This window comes from Macrobrachium rosenbergii, chromosome 12 (assembly GCF_040412425.1).
Source record: "Macrobrachium rosenbergii isolate ZJJX-2024 chromosome 12, ASM4041242v1, whole genome shotgun sequence".
NCBI lineage: Eukaryota > Metazoa > Arthropoda > Malacostraca > Decapoda > Palaemonidae > Macrobrachium > Macrobrachium rosenbergii.
Window position 1 is genome coordinate 17,178,001 of NC_089752.1, and position 16,646 is coordinate 17,194,646.

General features: G+C 34.9%; 1 protein-coding gene across 6 annotated transcripts in view; it reads right to left on the reverse strand.

The window, feature by feature from the left end:
- Positions 1-16,646, reverse strand: part of LOC136844412 (GRIP and coiled-coil domain-containing protein 2-like) — a 415,740-nt gene that overhangs the window by 304,713 nt on the left and 94,381 nt on the right. For 5 of the 6 annotated variants that reach the window (XM_067113578.1, XM_067113581.1, XM_067113577.1 and 2 more), the window contains exon 2: positions 14,586-14,656. The exons of the other annotated variant lie outside the window; for it this stretch is intronic. The gene's annotated coding sequence lies outside the window, so the exon portion shown is untranslated. The remainder of the gene's footprint in view (positions 1-14,585; positions 14,657-16,646) is intronic. 6 annotated transcript variants of the gene reach the window in all.

Sequence of the window (16,646 nt, forward strand, 5' to 3'; positions counted from 1 at the left end):
ATTCTCGTACGTCAAATGTAGCCTAGCTGACAGAAATGGTAATCATTACGTTCTTTATGCAGCCATCACTCCAATCAGGAGATTATGTTGAAAGATATTAGGGTATTGTTCTCCATTTCCTTCAACCGCCTTCTCCTTCTCTCTCTGTCACAAGAAAATTAAAAAAAATGAATGCTCTTTTAATGAAAGGATTCCTATTAAAAAAAAAAAAAGGTATTAACCTTTGAAGCACTGCCATCGGATATCTGCGGAGTCCACGAGACTTGAATTCCATAACATCTGTTTACACAGATAAACGTTTACAATTTTATGTATCTCATTTGATAATACCTTAGTCTTTAATGTAATCTACCTATATTCATGTTCACTTTGTCTTCATATTTACCTCAGCATCTTAAACCCCATCCCACCTCTTTTTTAATAGCAGTGATTTCCATAGACTTTTTTTTTTTTTTAATTTATATAAATGTTACCTTGGTCTACATGAGTGCGTAGACACTCTTTATCTCCAACTATACTCAAAAGTCTGATGCTAAATAAAAAATAAGGTAGATTCCTAATTTATTCTTCTTTTTCTAATCTTTAAATAATATATTTTGACACTGGCTGATAAAGAAAGAAGCATGAGCTCCTGTTGATAATAAGAATATATTTTGTCCTTTTACTTAAATTATGCCATTCTAATTAAATTATTTCTACGCACAGGTCCCTTTGTAAAAGACTTGCATTGGTTTATTTACCTGGAAACCTTTCTGGGAGCTTTTTTCACTACTCTTATTCCTACTGTCCCGCACAAATCATCAGCTAATCAATTATAAACATACAAGACCTAATCGCTAATATTATTGACCTGAAGGAAAAATTAGCTGTCTGTCATGTTCTTATGTTCTTTTATATCTTTCAAGATTTATCTAATACAGCCTCAATGTTCGATGGGTTCCGGCTTTGGAAAATTGGATATTGTCCAACTTTGAAATTATCATGAGTCACTTCAGAGAGATCCACAGATTAGAAAGTGTTGTAGTCGAGGCTATAATGCTGTGCCTTGTCAAACCATAATTTAGTTTATTAACCAATATCACATTTGACAAAAGTGGGCTATACATTCAGATCCACGGTCACTAATTGAGGGACTTAATACTATATCGAGTAACTGAAGTAGAATGATAAGGGATTGTTTACTGTTATGTGCTTCATATCCTTCATTCTTCTTTCACAGAAATATTATTCTACTCTGTTTACGCCAGGGGCACCCCAGCCGTCTTACCTTCCACACACAATTCTTCGGCGTTGTGGATTTCTTTTCCTTAACAATAGTGATGATTTTCAGACCATCGTCAGCGGACCGCCGCTTCCTCGTATAAACTCCACTACCCACTATATATAGGATTTCGACAGAGCTTAAGGGCGCAATCTAGGCAACTGAGTTAATGATTTTTGCCTTGTGACAACAGTTACTGTACCAAGTTAGAACATGGAGTGAGCGATTCCTCTTTCCTGTACCTATTTCCACAAAAGTTACTGCTAAGCCAAGCCGCAACTACCGTTGGAAAAGCAGAATGCTGCAAGCCCAAGGGCCCTTATAGGAAATACAGCCCAGGAGAGGAAAGGATATTGAGATGTACAGAATAAACTATGAAAGAGAGATGAAAAAGTAAAATAAATACGACAGATAATGAATAAACTTCTGTATGAAAGAAAGAGGAAAAAGTAAAATAAGTACGACATATAGAGAATAAACTTCCGAAGTTCCAACGGCTCATCTACACAATCAGGAAGATCATTCCACATTTTGTAATAAAACTGCTATAAAACTGTGTGGTACTGAACCTCGTGGAAGAAAATGGCAAGATTGATAGAGTTAACTGCATATCTAACACTATGGGGTAGAGGGTAAAATTTGGAAGGATTTGATAAGAATTATGAAACATCTTATACAGGATCCATAATGAGAAAACTAAACGACGATGCTCGAGATTAATATCAAGCATATGGATAAAAAACATTTAATGGAACTGAGGTTTTTGTCCATAATTTGAGATAGAGGTCCGCTGCTAGAGATCAAACATGGAAAAATGAAAGGTTTTAAAAAATTTCTAGGGATACACAAGCTTCATAAAATCTTGATATACTTACCCAGTATAACGCATTTTTTTGCAATTGGAGAGGCGATAGGCCGAGTATATTTTTCTTCTTGGTTTTAGCTCTGTAAGTTGCAAAGTAATCATATGAAGCTTACTTGGTATGTGTTTATCAACTTTTGCTATTTTTGAAGGCGAAAGGAACAATTAAAAATCCGTGATCGCACAGGAAATAAACTTGTAAAGAAAAATTCACTATTTTAAGCGTATCGAGTTTTTTTCTCCAACAGATACCATGTCCATATCATTATCGAATCTGGATTTATTCCTCTTTCAGTCTGCAGGCAATTAATCTATTGCATGAGAAAACTATGTATGAATATGAAAATCGCATGTAGTTTTCCTCTCAGCAACCTCTCCCCATCTATTTGAGACTTACCCCACTCCATATCTTGGGAGTTACTCCTTTCTTTCACACAGAGAAATTACTGTTCCAGAAATCACTCCTGCAGCTGAATGGCAATCTATTACCAGTGCGTTTCTAAAAAGCGTTAGGAAACGGACTAAGGGACAACCGATTTAATCATTCCTGCAAACTTTTCATCTGTACAACGGAACTCTACTCTCCCTACAACTTAAGAGCAGGATTTAGACTCTTGTTCCTTCTTAAGTTATAAAAAACTACCCTTAGAAAATAAATGCTTTCTCTCTCTCTCTCTCTCTCTCTCTCTCTCTCCTCTCTCTCTCATCCCCGAAACTCAATTTGCAGTTACTGCAGGGTTATTCCGACCATTTAATGTTTAATGACACTCGTCTTCTCTTAACCTCAGAGATCAATCACTTCCTCCACCCCACTTAAAAAAAATAGAAGATAACTCAAATATCGATGAATTCATTCCTCTCTCTGATGTTTCTCATTAGCAATATTTGTTCACTTTAGGGGAGCTAACACGGCTGTCGATTAAATAGAAGACTCGATTAGCTATTTGTTCGTTGACGAGATACAAAAAAAAAAAAAAAAAAAAAAACTCCCGGAGGTGATGACAAATTTGCCCCTTATCAATGTTTTATATGAAACCGGTGGCTGCTGAGGGATACCAAATTAGGTCTGATAAATGAAGCAAATCATTATTTTGCAGAGACAACTACACTTTCTTTTATTCATTTATCTTATGTGTGAAACTGTAAAATTTTAATTACGAAAACTAGTCAAGTACAGATCTGAAAAATAATGATTTCACAGAGATAACTGTACTTTTCCAGTTTTTATCCATACATTTTGTCTTTGATACTGTATAACTGTACAGTTATACAGTATCAAAGACAAAAACCTCACACACATACATTTGCGTGTGCGTGCGTATATATATATAGTATATATATATATACATATATATGTGTGTGTGTGTGTATGCATACACACAAACACACACACATACACACATATATATATATATATAATGTGTGTGTGCATGCGTGTACATACATACATACAAACATACATACGACGAGAATGAGACCATGAGTCAAAGAAAGCGTCTCTGTACACGTGTATGTGTGTGTTTGTGTATGTGTGTGTGAGTGTAAATAAGAAACCGAGCAGTCATATCCCGTCCATAATCACGGACAGGAAACAGCCCATGCATACAGAACAACGACCCCCACACAAAGGTCTCTACGTCCAACTCTGTCGACACCGTACATTTCCACATCTCCGGACGCGTGAGAGTGGTACGTAGTCACCTGCCGTTCCCATAAGCAGGTTGCAACATAGAGGCGTTCTCTGCAACAGGAAGGGATGATAAGAGACGCACTTTCTGAATAAACAAGAACTTACGATACGAAGCGGAATAACAGAACGTGATAGTTCGTTGGTGATGTTCATCTTAATTCATTTGTTGTCTTTAACCTCTGTTTTCTTCCTCCGTATTTTATTCTGTTCACATCAAGGCATTCTATTATTGAAAGTTTATTCCTCTCGAAATTATGCATATTTCAATAATAATAATAATAATAATAATAATAATAATAATAATATGATGATGATGATGATGATGATGATGATTATTATTATTATTATTAGCTACTTATATGATAGTAATAATTTTTAATCAGAAGTTAGTTTAAAATAATAATAATAATAATAATAATAATAATAATAATAATAATAATAATAACAACAACAACTAGTCCAAAGCTATTACTCGATCACTCCTCGGCCCCTGAAAAGCAACAAAGGGAAGAAAAGCAAAACAAACTTCTTTTACCCGTATCACAACATAATGTCTTTGCAAAAGACTGAAAAATGAATCAGTTTAGTAATCTTCCACAAACGAAATGATACAGAACAAAAATTCAATTGATATATCAAGATCTTCGTATATATGTTAACAAGCGAATCAACATTTTCGCGAAATGACCTGTATCTGTGGCAATATCGTCGCAAAAATATCAAGAAATGAATCAACAGTTTCGTAAAAATACTGGTAAATGAGTCAACTGTTTCGTAAAAATACCGATAAATGAGTCAACTGTTTCATAAACATACCGATAAATGAGTCAACGTTTCGTAATAATACCGGTGAGTCAACAGTTTCGTAAACATACCGATAAATGAGTGAATATAAATGAGTCAACAGTTTCGTAAACATACCGATAAATGAGTGAATATAAATGAGTCAACAGTTTCGTAAAAATATCGATCAGTCAACAGTTTCGTAGGAATAACGATAAATACGTCAACAGTTTCCTAAAAACGAAGATGCGTGAGTCAACATTTACGTAAAAATGCCGTTAAATGAGTCAAAAGTTTGGTAGAAAGACCAGTCAATGAGGCAAAGGTTTCGTAAAATGAGCCAAGAGCTTCGAAAAAATACCAGTAAATGAGTCAATATTTTTGTAAAAATACCAATAAATGAGTCAACAGTTTCGTAAAGGTACCGATAAATGAGTCAACAGTTTCGCAAAAAAATACCGATAAATGAGTCAGCTACTTCGTAATAATATTAATAAATAAATCAATTTGGTCGAAAATATACTGATAAATAACTGATATCGTCGTAAACACATCGATAAATGAAATAACATCCTCGCAAAAAGTTCTATGAATTATTATTTTCGGATATCTATTAATAAGCGACTTAAAAAGCTTTTCTACTTCTTGCGGCTTCATTCGAATCTTAGAAATGTAAGATAAGATTTTTGAAATAGAGTCCATGGTGGAATAAGGCCATGAAAAGGTCAACTGGTCTATCTGTCTCCCTTGACCCACTGGGTAAGTTCTCAAATAGTCTTTATGGCAAAATATTCTTGTACAAATCCAGTAAATAATTAACTGACATCATAAGACTTGTCAACTTTTGACTGCCTCAATAAATCATCAATGATGTGAAAGTACCGGAGACCTATATAATATAAAAAAAAAACAAAATCAGGTGCCATTGCACATACACAACACACTATATCATATATATATATATATATATATATATATATATATATATATATATATATATATATATATATATATATAAGCGTGTGTATGCACTTTTATATGTATACATACTCATATACAGGCACGTAATTACATCACAATGCTAACATTATATGAGAGAGAAATAAACAACTGATTTTGCAGTCAATCCATTAATCTACGTTAGCCTTAGCCTCTAATTCAGTAGTAACCATACCAACAAATACCATAGAGTAAGAAAATTCAAGTTTAGAATCCAGTCTTGTCCTTAAACGCACTCCCAAAATACAACAATTCTCAAGTAACTCAGGCAAAATACAAAATAAATAAGCAAACAAATAAATCCGAACACATTGTTGTCCAACACGAACACTGCCGTCGTCAACCAACACCTGAGCTTTAAGAGGATGACGGCGCAACGGAGGAAAGTTGATGAACTGCTTACGGGCGTGTCTTCAGCTGAGGAACGCGATCACGACGCAACAAAAGGATAACCAACAAAAGCCATTGTTATGCAAAAGGACCAGGAATTTGCAATCAGGTGTTTAAATAACTTGCAGTGGTCTGGAAGGGATGGAGGCTATGGCTCGGGCTACGGATCACAATGAAGCTTTGGAGACGGAATGGGAGACGGAATGTCAAGGCATTCAAGACTATCTCGTCCATTTTTATCGAGGAAGTTTTTCTCGTGGATGTGCCAGTGGAAGAAAGTTATACGTGTGGAAAATTCTTAATAACTCCTATTCTTCAACAAACGAAAATTAATGTATAAAGCACACATAGCATACCTGTAATACGGAAATACGAAATTGATACTTTCTATATTATCATAAGTTTTTTTTTTTCAACTCACGGATATACCAGAGGGAAAGAAAGCCAAACGTGAGTGAAAAGCCATCAATCTCCTCCTCATATTAAAGCACCATCTGGTGTTATTGCGTGCACAGAAACTTTATTAATCTAAAAGTAATATCCAAGTTGACACTGATAAAGGGTGTATTCCTGCTTATATAAAAACGACAGTCGCCATGCGTCCAATCAAGAGACAAGACGCCTTGAGCAACGATCTGCTCGGAGCGAAGAAAAGAAGAAATTTCATTTGAGCACTGACTGAGAGGAATACTCTTCGTATGATGGAATAAACTGGTATCCAACAAAACATGCAATATATTCTTAAACGCGCAAATACTGTAAGATTTCCTGATAATTATATGTGATTGCTCTTCACGAACGTTTATAAGCACCACATGTGGAATAAAGTGAAAGAAGAAAGGACTTGGTGGCGAGAAATCAGAGAAATACACAAACTTGCCTCCTGCTTGCAAATATTAACCTTAGTTTGACCCTGGCCTATGCATTTATGGAACATGTTTAATTAGTATTAAAAGAAACATTTTGAACCTCACCGGGACCTTGGGAGCCTAATATTAAAGCCTAATAAATCGATTGTAAAATGTAAAGCAGTGAAAATCATCCACTTGAATTTTCGAGGTCAAATCGGCTCAGCTTTATCCAAGTTATGGTATTTGCGTAAAAAAGTTGCAGCTTTATCAATATATATGTATATATATATAAATACATAAGCATATATATTTACATATACATAAATAAATAGTGTATATATATATATATATATATATATATATATATTATATTATATATATATGTATATATATATATATATATATAGAGATATATATATATAATACACACACATATATATATATATATAATTTGTGTATGTTTGTGTGTGGGTATGTAGGCATGTAAGTAATACTTTCCCTGTATTATATATGCACTCTCACAGGGCAGTCCTGCTGAAAAAAATATAATAGGAAAAGGATAATATTAGAACATCTAAATTTAGCCAGCGGCTGTAAAGTTGCCTGGCTTAAGTTGCAAAGGACACCGCTTCCCACAAAAAAAAAAAAAAATAAATGAAAAACAAAACGCCAGAGAAAGAAAGCGTACCTTTCCCAGTCCTGCAAATAATGTCAGTTTTACGTTCCTACACCTTAAGAGACGCAGTTTCTCTTACAACGTTTAACAGTTTTTTTTATTTTTTTTTATTAATATTCCAACATTTGTGCTGAAAAGATTTCCTTTGTGTCCTTTACACGCTAATGTTGAATGGCATAACGTCTATGCTAAGTGTCAATAGATTAAAATGTAAAAATAAAAACCATGGGACCATATTAAGAAAACTACGTAAAAGATAAACTACTCAGTCATTACATCATTTTTTGTATAACTACCTTGTCTGCGCTCAGATACCGTAAGATATCCTGATAATTAGATGTGATTGCTCTTCATGAACGTTTACAGGCACCACATGTGGAATAAAGTGAAACAACAAAGTAATTAGTGACGAGAAATCAAATAAATACACAGTCTTGTCTCCTGCTTGGAAATAATCCCAGTTTGACCCTGGCCTATGCGGTTATGTGGTTTGTTTAATTGGCAATTAAAGACACATTTTGAGCCCGAACCTGACCTCTGGAGCCTAATAATAACGCATATAAATCATCTGTCATCTATGATGCAAGTTAAAGGCTCATTCTGTATATGCTTATAAATCGTTTTCAAAAATGTAAAGAACAGTCAAAATAATCCATTTACATTTTAGTTTCTCTAAATTATGGCATTATGGCATTTATGTAAAATTAAGTTACAGCGTTACTGAGATTATATATATAGATATATATATATATATATATATATATATATATATATATATATATATATATATATATATATATATTCTATATACATAAATACATACATATATATATATATATATGTATATATATATATATATATATATATATATATATATACATATATATAATATATATATATATATATATATATATATATATATATTATATATATATATATACATATATATGCATATAATTATAAATGTGTTATGTATGCAAGTGTGTGTGTACATCTTTTTTCTGTGTTAGCAAACACGTACTCGCAGGAGAGCGGTCTTACAGAGAAGAGCATAAAAGGAAAAGGATAATATTAGAACAGCTAAACTTAGTCGGCAGCTGGAAAGTTGCCTGGCTAAAATTACAAAGGACACAAAGAAAAAAAATAAACAACAAAACGCCAGAGAACGAAAGCGTACCTTTCCAAGTTCTGCAAGTAATGAAGGTTTTACTCTCCTAAAGACGCACTTTTTCTTCTTAAAAAGTTTAATGGCTTTTTTGACTGATATTTCAGCGTCTGTGTTATTAACTTATAGTGATTTTCTTTGTGACCTTTAACGCCGTGTTAAGTGTTAATGGATTAAAATACAAAATAATAATAAAATAAAAATAAAAATTAAAAGATAAAACTATTCTCAGTCATAGCATCAGCTGATTTATTTTGTTTCTTTTTTTATAACGGCCTCGTCAGCATAAAAATACCGAATCAAACAACAGAGAGAGAGAGAGAGAGAGAGAGAGAGAGAGAGAGAGAGAGAGAGAGAGAGAGAGAATTCAATAATAACATATCCGATCAAATATATCTCTTCTATAACTTTCACATATCGAAAATTCTGAAAAATATTTCTCTAATTATGTACAAAGGTGTGTCTTACCCTGCCCTTGTGCTCGTATATCTCTCATTACCATTAACCCCCCCCCCCACCAAACTTCTCTCACTCCCTCTCTGATAACTAAGTACAAAATTACGTCATTCTCACTGTACGAAAAAGAAACCGTACGCCGTCTCCATTATTCATATGTCAGCCATGTTTTTTCCCCTAAGAGCGTTTCAAACCCTCCTTTTTTTCCAAACGCGGAGCGTGCAAGAGCGCGAAATGAGTCTGTGACTAAGAAATAAGACCCATAAAGACAAGTAAAAAATACGCAGAAGTTTCTTCGGAGCAATCGAGTTTTCTGTACAGCGTATAATGCTGTACGAAACTCTTAGCCACGGTCCATGAAACTTTCAGCCATGGCCAGGTGGTGGCCTGTCCTATAGCGCTGCCAGACGCACGGTCATGGCTAACTTTAACATTAAATAAAATAAAAACTACTGAGGCTAGAGGGATGCAATTTGGTATCTTTGGTGATTGGAGGGTGGATGATCAACAAGCCAATTTGCAGTCCTCTAGCCTCAGTAGTTTTCAAGATAGGAGGGCGGACACACAGACAAAAAGCCATCTCAATAGTTTTCTATTACAGGAAACTAAAAATGGAAGCTGTGCAAGAAGTGAGTGCAGATTAAGTGGGTTACCCCTTGCCCTAAAAGATACGAAAAATAAAATATAACTAAGTTAACGGATAAAAGAAAAATACGCATAAGGACTAGAAATATAAGAACGCGTGGGTTTGCATTATGTATGTTTAACGTGTATTGCCAAACCAAATGCACAGAACATGCTATACACGCTTATGCATGCACAATGAACACCCGCAGGTGACGAAACCTTTCGACAAGCACAGGCAGACAGTATGAGTTATTAACAGCATTTTAATCCAAAGGCAATAATATTAAATACATTTATAGAATATACTTTGCAATTTAGGCCGAAGGCCAAGCGCTGGGACCTATGAGACAAACCCATTTGAAATATATGAAATAAATGCTAAGGTGCCAATAAATACGGGAAAAAAAAAACACGGATGAGCATTAAGGAAAATATTTACATCTGGATAAACAGACGCGCAAACCAGTACACACAGAAGACAACACAAACCGGATATTTTCCCAAATGAAAACAGGAACTGCAGACGCAATGCAGGCGAGCGAGAGTGCCATGTTACTAAGCGATATCCCCACCGCCTGAGGGTGGCCCTATAAACCAACTCCAAATGCCTGATTTGACAGGAATTTTATCTTCTCCTCCTCAACAGTAAAACCTATTTCACTTTCACTCATGACGATCTAACGATTTGATTTTCACGATTCACGACATCGAGATTTTTTTTTTCCTTTCCTCAGAACTGAACAAGACGTATACCTGTTCAAGGTCTGCTCCTGTACAGTTTTGGAGGAGGTACATCCACTTGACCTTTATGACCACTTTAGCATGGGTGATGTTTAAATTTTTTACACTAAGTATTAGCCAAATGCAGTTGATTTTTCTTTAATTACGTCCATCAAATTTAGCAATTAGTATACTATCAAAGAGAATTTGACTGTACAATGTATTTTAGCTCAAGGAGCCCAGGACAGTCAAATTAGGCCTTACCTAACTTTACCGTTATAAGAGAGAAGAATAAATTAAAAATGTTACTTGCCGTAGTTAAGGAACTTGTATAACTCTTTAGATGACATCAAGCATTATCTTGAACTGCGACAAATAAGACTTGGGAATCACAGAGGATTGTAGAGTTTCAGACTTTTCAAGAAATTTCTCAGGTTAAGGATTACTAAGCAATCGCTCATTGGCATGCAGTTGAATTACTCTCGTGAACAGTGTTCTGAAGAGTGTCTACAGTAGCAACAAAGGAAAACGAACTTACGATGAAGATGAAAATTAGGAACAGGGTTGCTGATTTAAAAAGATATTACTTCGATGTTACTGAGAAGGAAAAGAATAAGAATTTCCCTCGTAACTTGATTAATACTTTTTCGCTAAGGTCACCGGCTCAGAAAGAAGCAAAAATCATAACATTTAAGGAATAAATTTAGAGTAAAAATATACCTCCGACTTATTTCTCTCCCCAAAAATGCTGTTTTAGATTACATATTTACAGAATGTGTGGGAAACAAGTATTAAAAAACCCTAAAATCGACAGTTTTTCTGTGCATAATAATGGTCATTAATGAGATTCAGATTCACTGCGTACCGAGAATTATGCCTAATTATTGATTGATTCTTTTCCCTCCCTTATCTCTGCAGCGTATCCGGATAATGACGAAAATTATGCTTAAAGCGGCAGAAATATTTGATGAAGGATGCCAGTTTCTCCACCCACCACACGCTATATTTTCAACCATCTCAGTCCAGCCATTGCTTAGACTCCAGTGAATGCGTAAAATTGTAACATTAAAAGCAAAATATTTCCAAACGACATCAGATATTTTCCCTACATAGCACAGAGGCAATGATCCAAATTTTTATTTCACAAGCAAACAGTGGTAAACAAGTTTCAGGAAGCATCATACCCGAATGAATATTTCGAAAGTGGAGAAGGAATGTCGGCCATTGACGAAGGGAATAAATCTTTGAGTGCCGTACCTGCTAATATATTCGGCAGAGGTTTCTGCACATTTATTTGCTTATAAACTTGCGTCGAAGCACCAGAATTATAAGTAAAATAATAAGTGCTTGCTCGACAGGCATTTTTGCGACTCCGTGTCAAATATACCAGACTAGCAATGTCTGTTTCTTAGACACGTTTTTTGTGATGATAATGTCAACCTCAACCCGAGAATAAAAATATGTAAATATAACTCGATCTTAAGATTTCATAAAAAAAAGTTAACCGATGGAATTGTTTTAGAAAATTTTAATTGCCCACCGAAAAGACACACACTGCCGGTCAAAAGCTCCTTCCTTTGCTATGAGAGGGCGGAAACATCCAAGTTGCAGCTGTTTAAAGAAGCAATACATTCGGTGCCAGGGTAATACTCTTAAAACGTGAGTCATCGTCGAATTTAGAGCCCTTCGTACACACACGTAACACCTGAATGCTGTAATATGTGTCCCGAAATGGCTAAACGTATTACCTCGTTTCACATTTTTTTTCTGAATGGTTAAGGTGTTTATGGTACCACATGCGGTAGGCTTATGGCGAGATAGGATACTTGTATATCATAATATAACTGAGTTTATATCCAACACACATAAAATTATTTTGACTTAGAAAATCGTTTTAATAAAAACAATTTCATTTTGCTCTCTTCTATTGACAACTCTTCTACCTCTACCTATTCTGCATTATGTTTATTATATTCTTTTTACTATTCCCAACCTCACCTATACATATATTTTTATACAGTTGCCGTCAGTTCTGATAACACAGACATTTTACAATTTGTTACTGAACGGGAAAGCAAGCCTAGTCATTCTTACAAAATTCTGCCGTCCTAACTTCTGCTGTTCTTTTTCACATTTTACATAATATTCTCTTTCGGTTTTATCACCTTCCATCCACACAGCATTATTTTCCCTGTCCCCCGCACCCCCGACCCCATAATTCTAAAGGAGCTGTTCTTTTTGAAGTTTTATATTTTACTTAATTAGCTTCGGCCAGGTATACTGTACTTCTGTGGGATAGATAGATAGATAGATAATAGACAGAAAGATAGGTAGAATATACGATTTAGGCCGAAGGCCAGGCGCTGGGACCTATGATGTCATTCAGCGATGCAAGGAAAATTGAGAGTAAGAGGTTTGAAAGGTGTAACAGGAGGAAGAGGAAAACCTCGCAGTTGCACTATGAAACAGTGTTAGAAGAGGGTGGGAAGTAAGATGGAAGAGAGAATATGAATGGAGGCACAGTAAAAGAAATGAAAAGGGGTTGCAGCTAGGGGGCGAAGGGAAACTGCAAAGAACCTCAAGTAATGCCTACAGTGGACCGCGTGAGGTGCACTGACAGCACTACCCCCCTACGGTGTACTTCCGTGGGGTACAACATACTCTAAGAACGTTCAACATATAACGACATTTATTCTATCAACCCATATTCCAATACTCCTAAAATCTTTCCTTCATCTGCAGCATTATTCATGTCGAAGCTAAACAATATTAACCGACCAATCAATTTTCTATCTCCTGCCAATATACAGACAGATGACGATAACGCACCTTTCCTGGAACAAAGGATAAGGTATATCTAATCCGCGGGCCACCATTTGCTATCATAGCAATCAATGTTTACATTCTCGCAGGCGCCATCATCCCAACTTTCAATTTTTAGTGCATATAAGAGTTTCCTCTGCAAACCATAAGGTAATGCTATGCAAGCTGTCCCGCAAGTTCTCAGTATATAAATATATATATATATATATAATATACTGTATATATATATATATATATATATATATATATATATATATATATATATACATACATACATATATATATTATATTGTATATATATGTGTATATGATACATACATTATTATTGTATATATATATATATATATATATATACATACATACATACATTCATAATATATATATACACATCTGTATACTATTTGGGTGTAAGGTTTCCGACATACTGCTGATGAGCCTTCTGTGTAGGTATGTGTATGAAGTGGCTAAAATTGAGGAAGTTTTAATGCACATGGAATTCATCCGCGATTCAACACGTAATCTATGTGCTGATAAACATTAACTTGTTTCTTCTCTGAAGCCAACCCCTCTCAGGGGATATGTCTTCATGATGAAAAATTCATTATATATATACATGTATATAATATATATATGTATATATATATACTGCATGTGTATATAATATACATATAACTATATATATGTATATAAATACATATGTATGTATGTATATATTTATATATATATATATATGCATAAATATAATTTGTATATATATATACATATACATATACGAGAGAGAGAGATGTATTCTCCTTTAAAGCTCAATGAAACGTACAAAACCAACAGAGAAACTGTTTCGTCGATTGAATAGAAATTTGTAAAATCCCCGAGGGTTATCGTCGCCGGTTGGCTAACGTCTCCTTTGCTCGTTTGTGCATTTCTAAAAAGAGCACTTTAAGATTCCCACCTCCCCCTCCCCTACCCCCTCCCAACACCTTTTTCCCCGTGCACTGTGGATGATTCCTTTTGAGGCAGCGGGGTTTATGCAAATGGAACCCAACATCACACGTCAAACCTGGTTCTGAAGTGCCAGGCTGAATTACTAATTTCATTAAATAATGACGAAAATGGAATAACGCCCGGGGAAAGAATGATCTAAAGTCCCTTAAAAAAAATAAAAACAAAGATGGAGACGTTGTTTAGCGAAGCAAACTGTGATTTAAGCAAAAGCTGAGAGAGAGAGAGAGAGAGAGAGAGAGAGAGAGAGAGAGAGAGAGAGAGAGAGAGAATGTTACGTTACCTATTTCTGACGCCTTCCCTCTCTAGACTTCTCCACTCCACGTCCGAGTCTTCTGTTACGCAGGGTGGCGCCTGAAAAAGAGAATTACCGATGACCAAATTTCCCTCAGAGAAGAATGAGAGTAATAACGCTTTAAATATGCAAGTTTACTCCACCCAAGATAATATCACTATAAATTTTTCGTTGGACGCTTTAACATATCAGCAAAAAAGCAAATGAAATAATGTTGTTTATCTCTCAAGTACTAGTCCCATTTTCACGACCAAAGCAGATAGAGTAGCAATATTTAGATTAGGAAATAGAATTTAGGCCAAAGGCCAGGCATTGGGACCTATGAGGCCATTCAGCGCTGAAACGGAAATTGACAGTAGAAAGATTTGAAATGTGTAACAGGAGGAAAACCTCGCAGTTGCACTATGAAGCAACTGTTAGGAGAAGGTGGATAGCAAGTTGGAAGAAAGAGAATATGAATGGAAGCACAGTAATAGGAATGAAAGGGGTTGCAGCTAGGGGCCGAAGGGACGCTGCAAAGAACCTTAAGTAATGCCTACTGTGCGCCGCGTGCAGTACACTGACGGCACTACCCCCCTACAGGGTATTTAGATTATCGTTTAATACAGTCTTCACTGCTATTTATAAGATGCCAAATGACAAGGTTTCAGTCATTATTATATATATTACTTATGAATTCACCACTGACAACATGGAATTACATTGCATAGAAAGAGAGAGATAACGGAAGGGAGACAAATATCATGAACAAATGATGAATAGTTCCACATGATCCCGACTAGAAACAATCTCGATTAACCTTTCCATTATCAGTCATGATACCGATGGGGCCATGGTATACGAATATACATGTATACATACTTACACACACACACACATATATATATATATATAATATATATATATATATATATATATGTATATATATGTATGTATGTATATATATATATATATATATATATATATATATATATATATATATATATATATATATATATATATATATATATATATGTACGTATGTATTCAAAGAGTTACCATCCACATTAAATGAGTTTAGAAGGCCATGAAGTTGCATAGCAAGCTCTCTAAAAATTGAATGACCATATGTGAAGAATAATACAGGAAAAACGGAGACACGAAAAGAAACAAATCTATGTAATACAGAGAGAGAGAGAGAGAGAGAGAGAGAGAGAGAGAGAGAGAGAGCGATGGATTATATACGAGCACACAAACAGAATCAATCCCACTGCAATCTCTGTAGTTCGATTAAGGAAGCACGTAAAAGGCGGCTCGTAATATTCTTGCCGAAGGGCCAGCCAACCTCTATGGCCTCATTTCTAGGAGATAACATTGATAAGGCCACTAGTTTTTTTCATTAGAAGTACTGTCTTGATTGCCCTTGTGATTAGTTTTTCTTTGGCTATTTCTAAAGTATATTTATGTGTGTGACAAGGGAAATCTTGCCTTTTAAGCAGCGTTACACTGGCATGTCGAAAAAGGATTTAGTTTATTATCTTCCTAAAAATACTGACATACATACACACACACACACACACACACACACACACACATATATACATATATATATATATATATATATATATATATATATATATATATATATATATATATATATATATATGTATGTATGTATGTATGTATGTATGTATTTATCTTCCATAAATAGACACACATATATGTATATATATGAATGTATGGATGTACGTATGTAAGTGTGTATATTTGGTTATTTTAGAAACAGGTGTTAGAGCAACAGACGCTGTCCTTAATGAGCAGGTGTTCACAGATATTTGCGAATAATTATCCCTGCCCTAATAGTAGGTGTGCACAACGGTGTGCACTGATTAACCCCTTTCCTGATGAGTAGCAAACCACAGACTGCCCCACAATAAAATAATATATCCATATAAATATGAAGCGTCATGTATGTCTATTGTAACTAATCCAGATGCTTTACGGGGAACAGATAAATGTAGTACCTTAGTCCGAACGCCGTGAAAGTACATTACGAGTTTTGGAATCTGT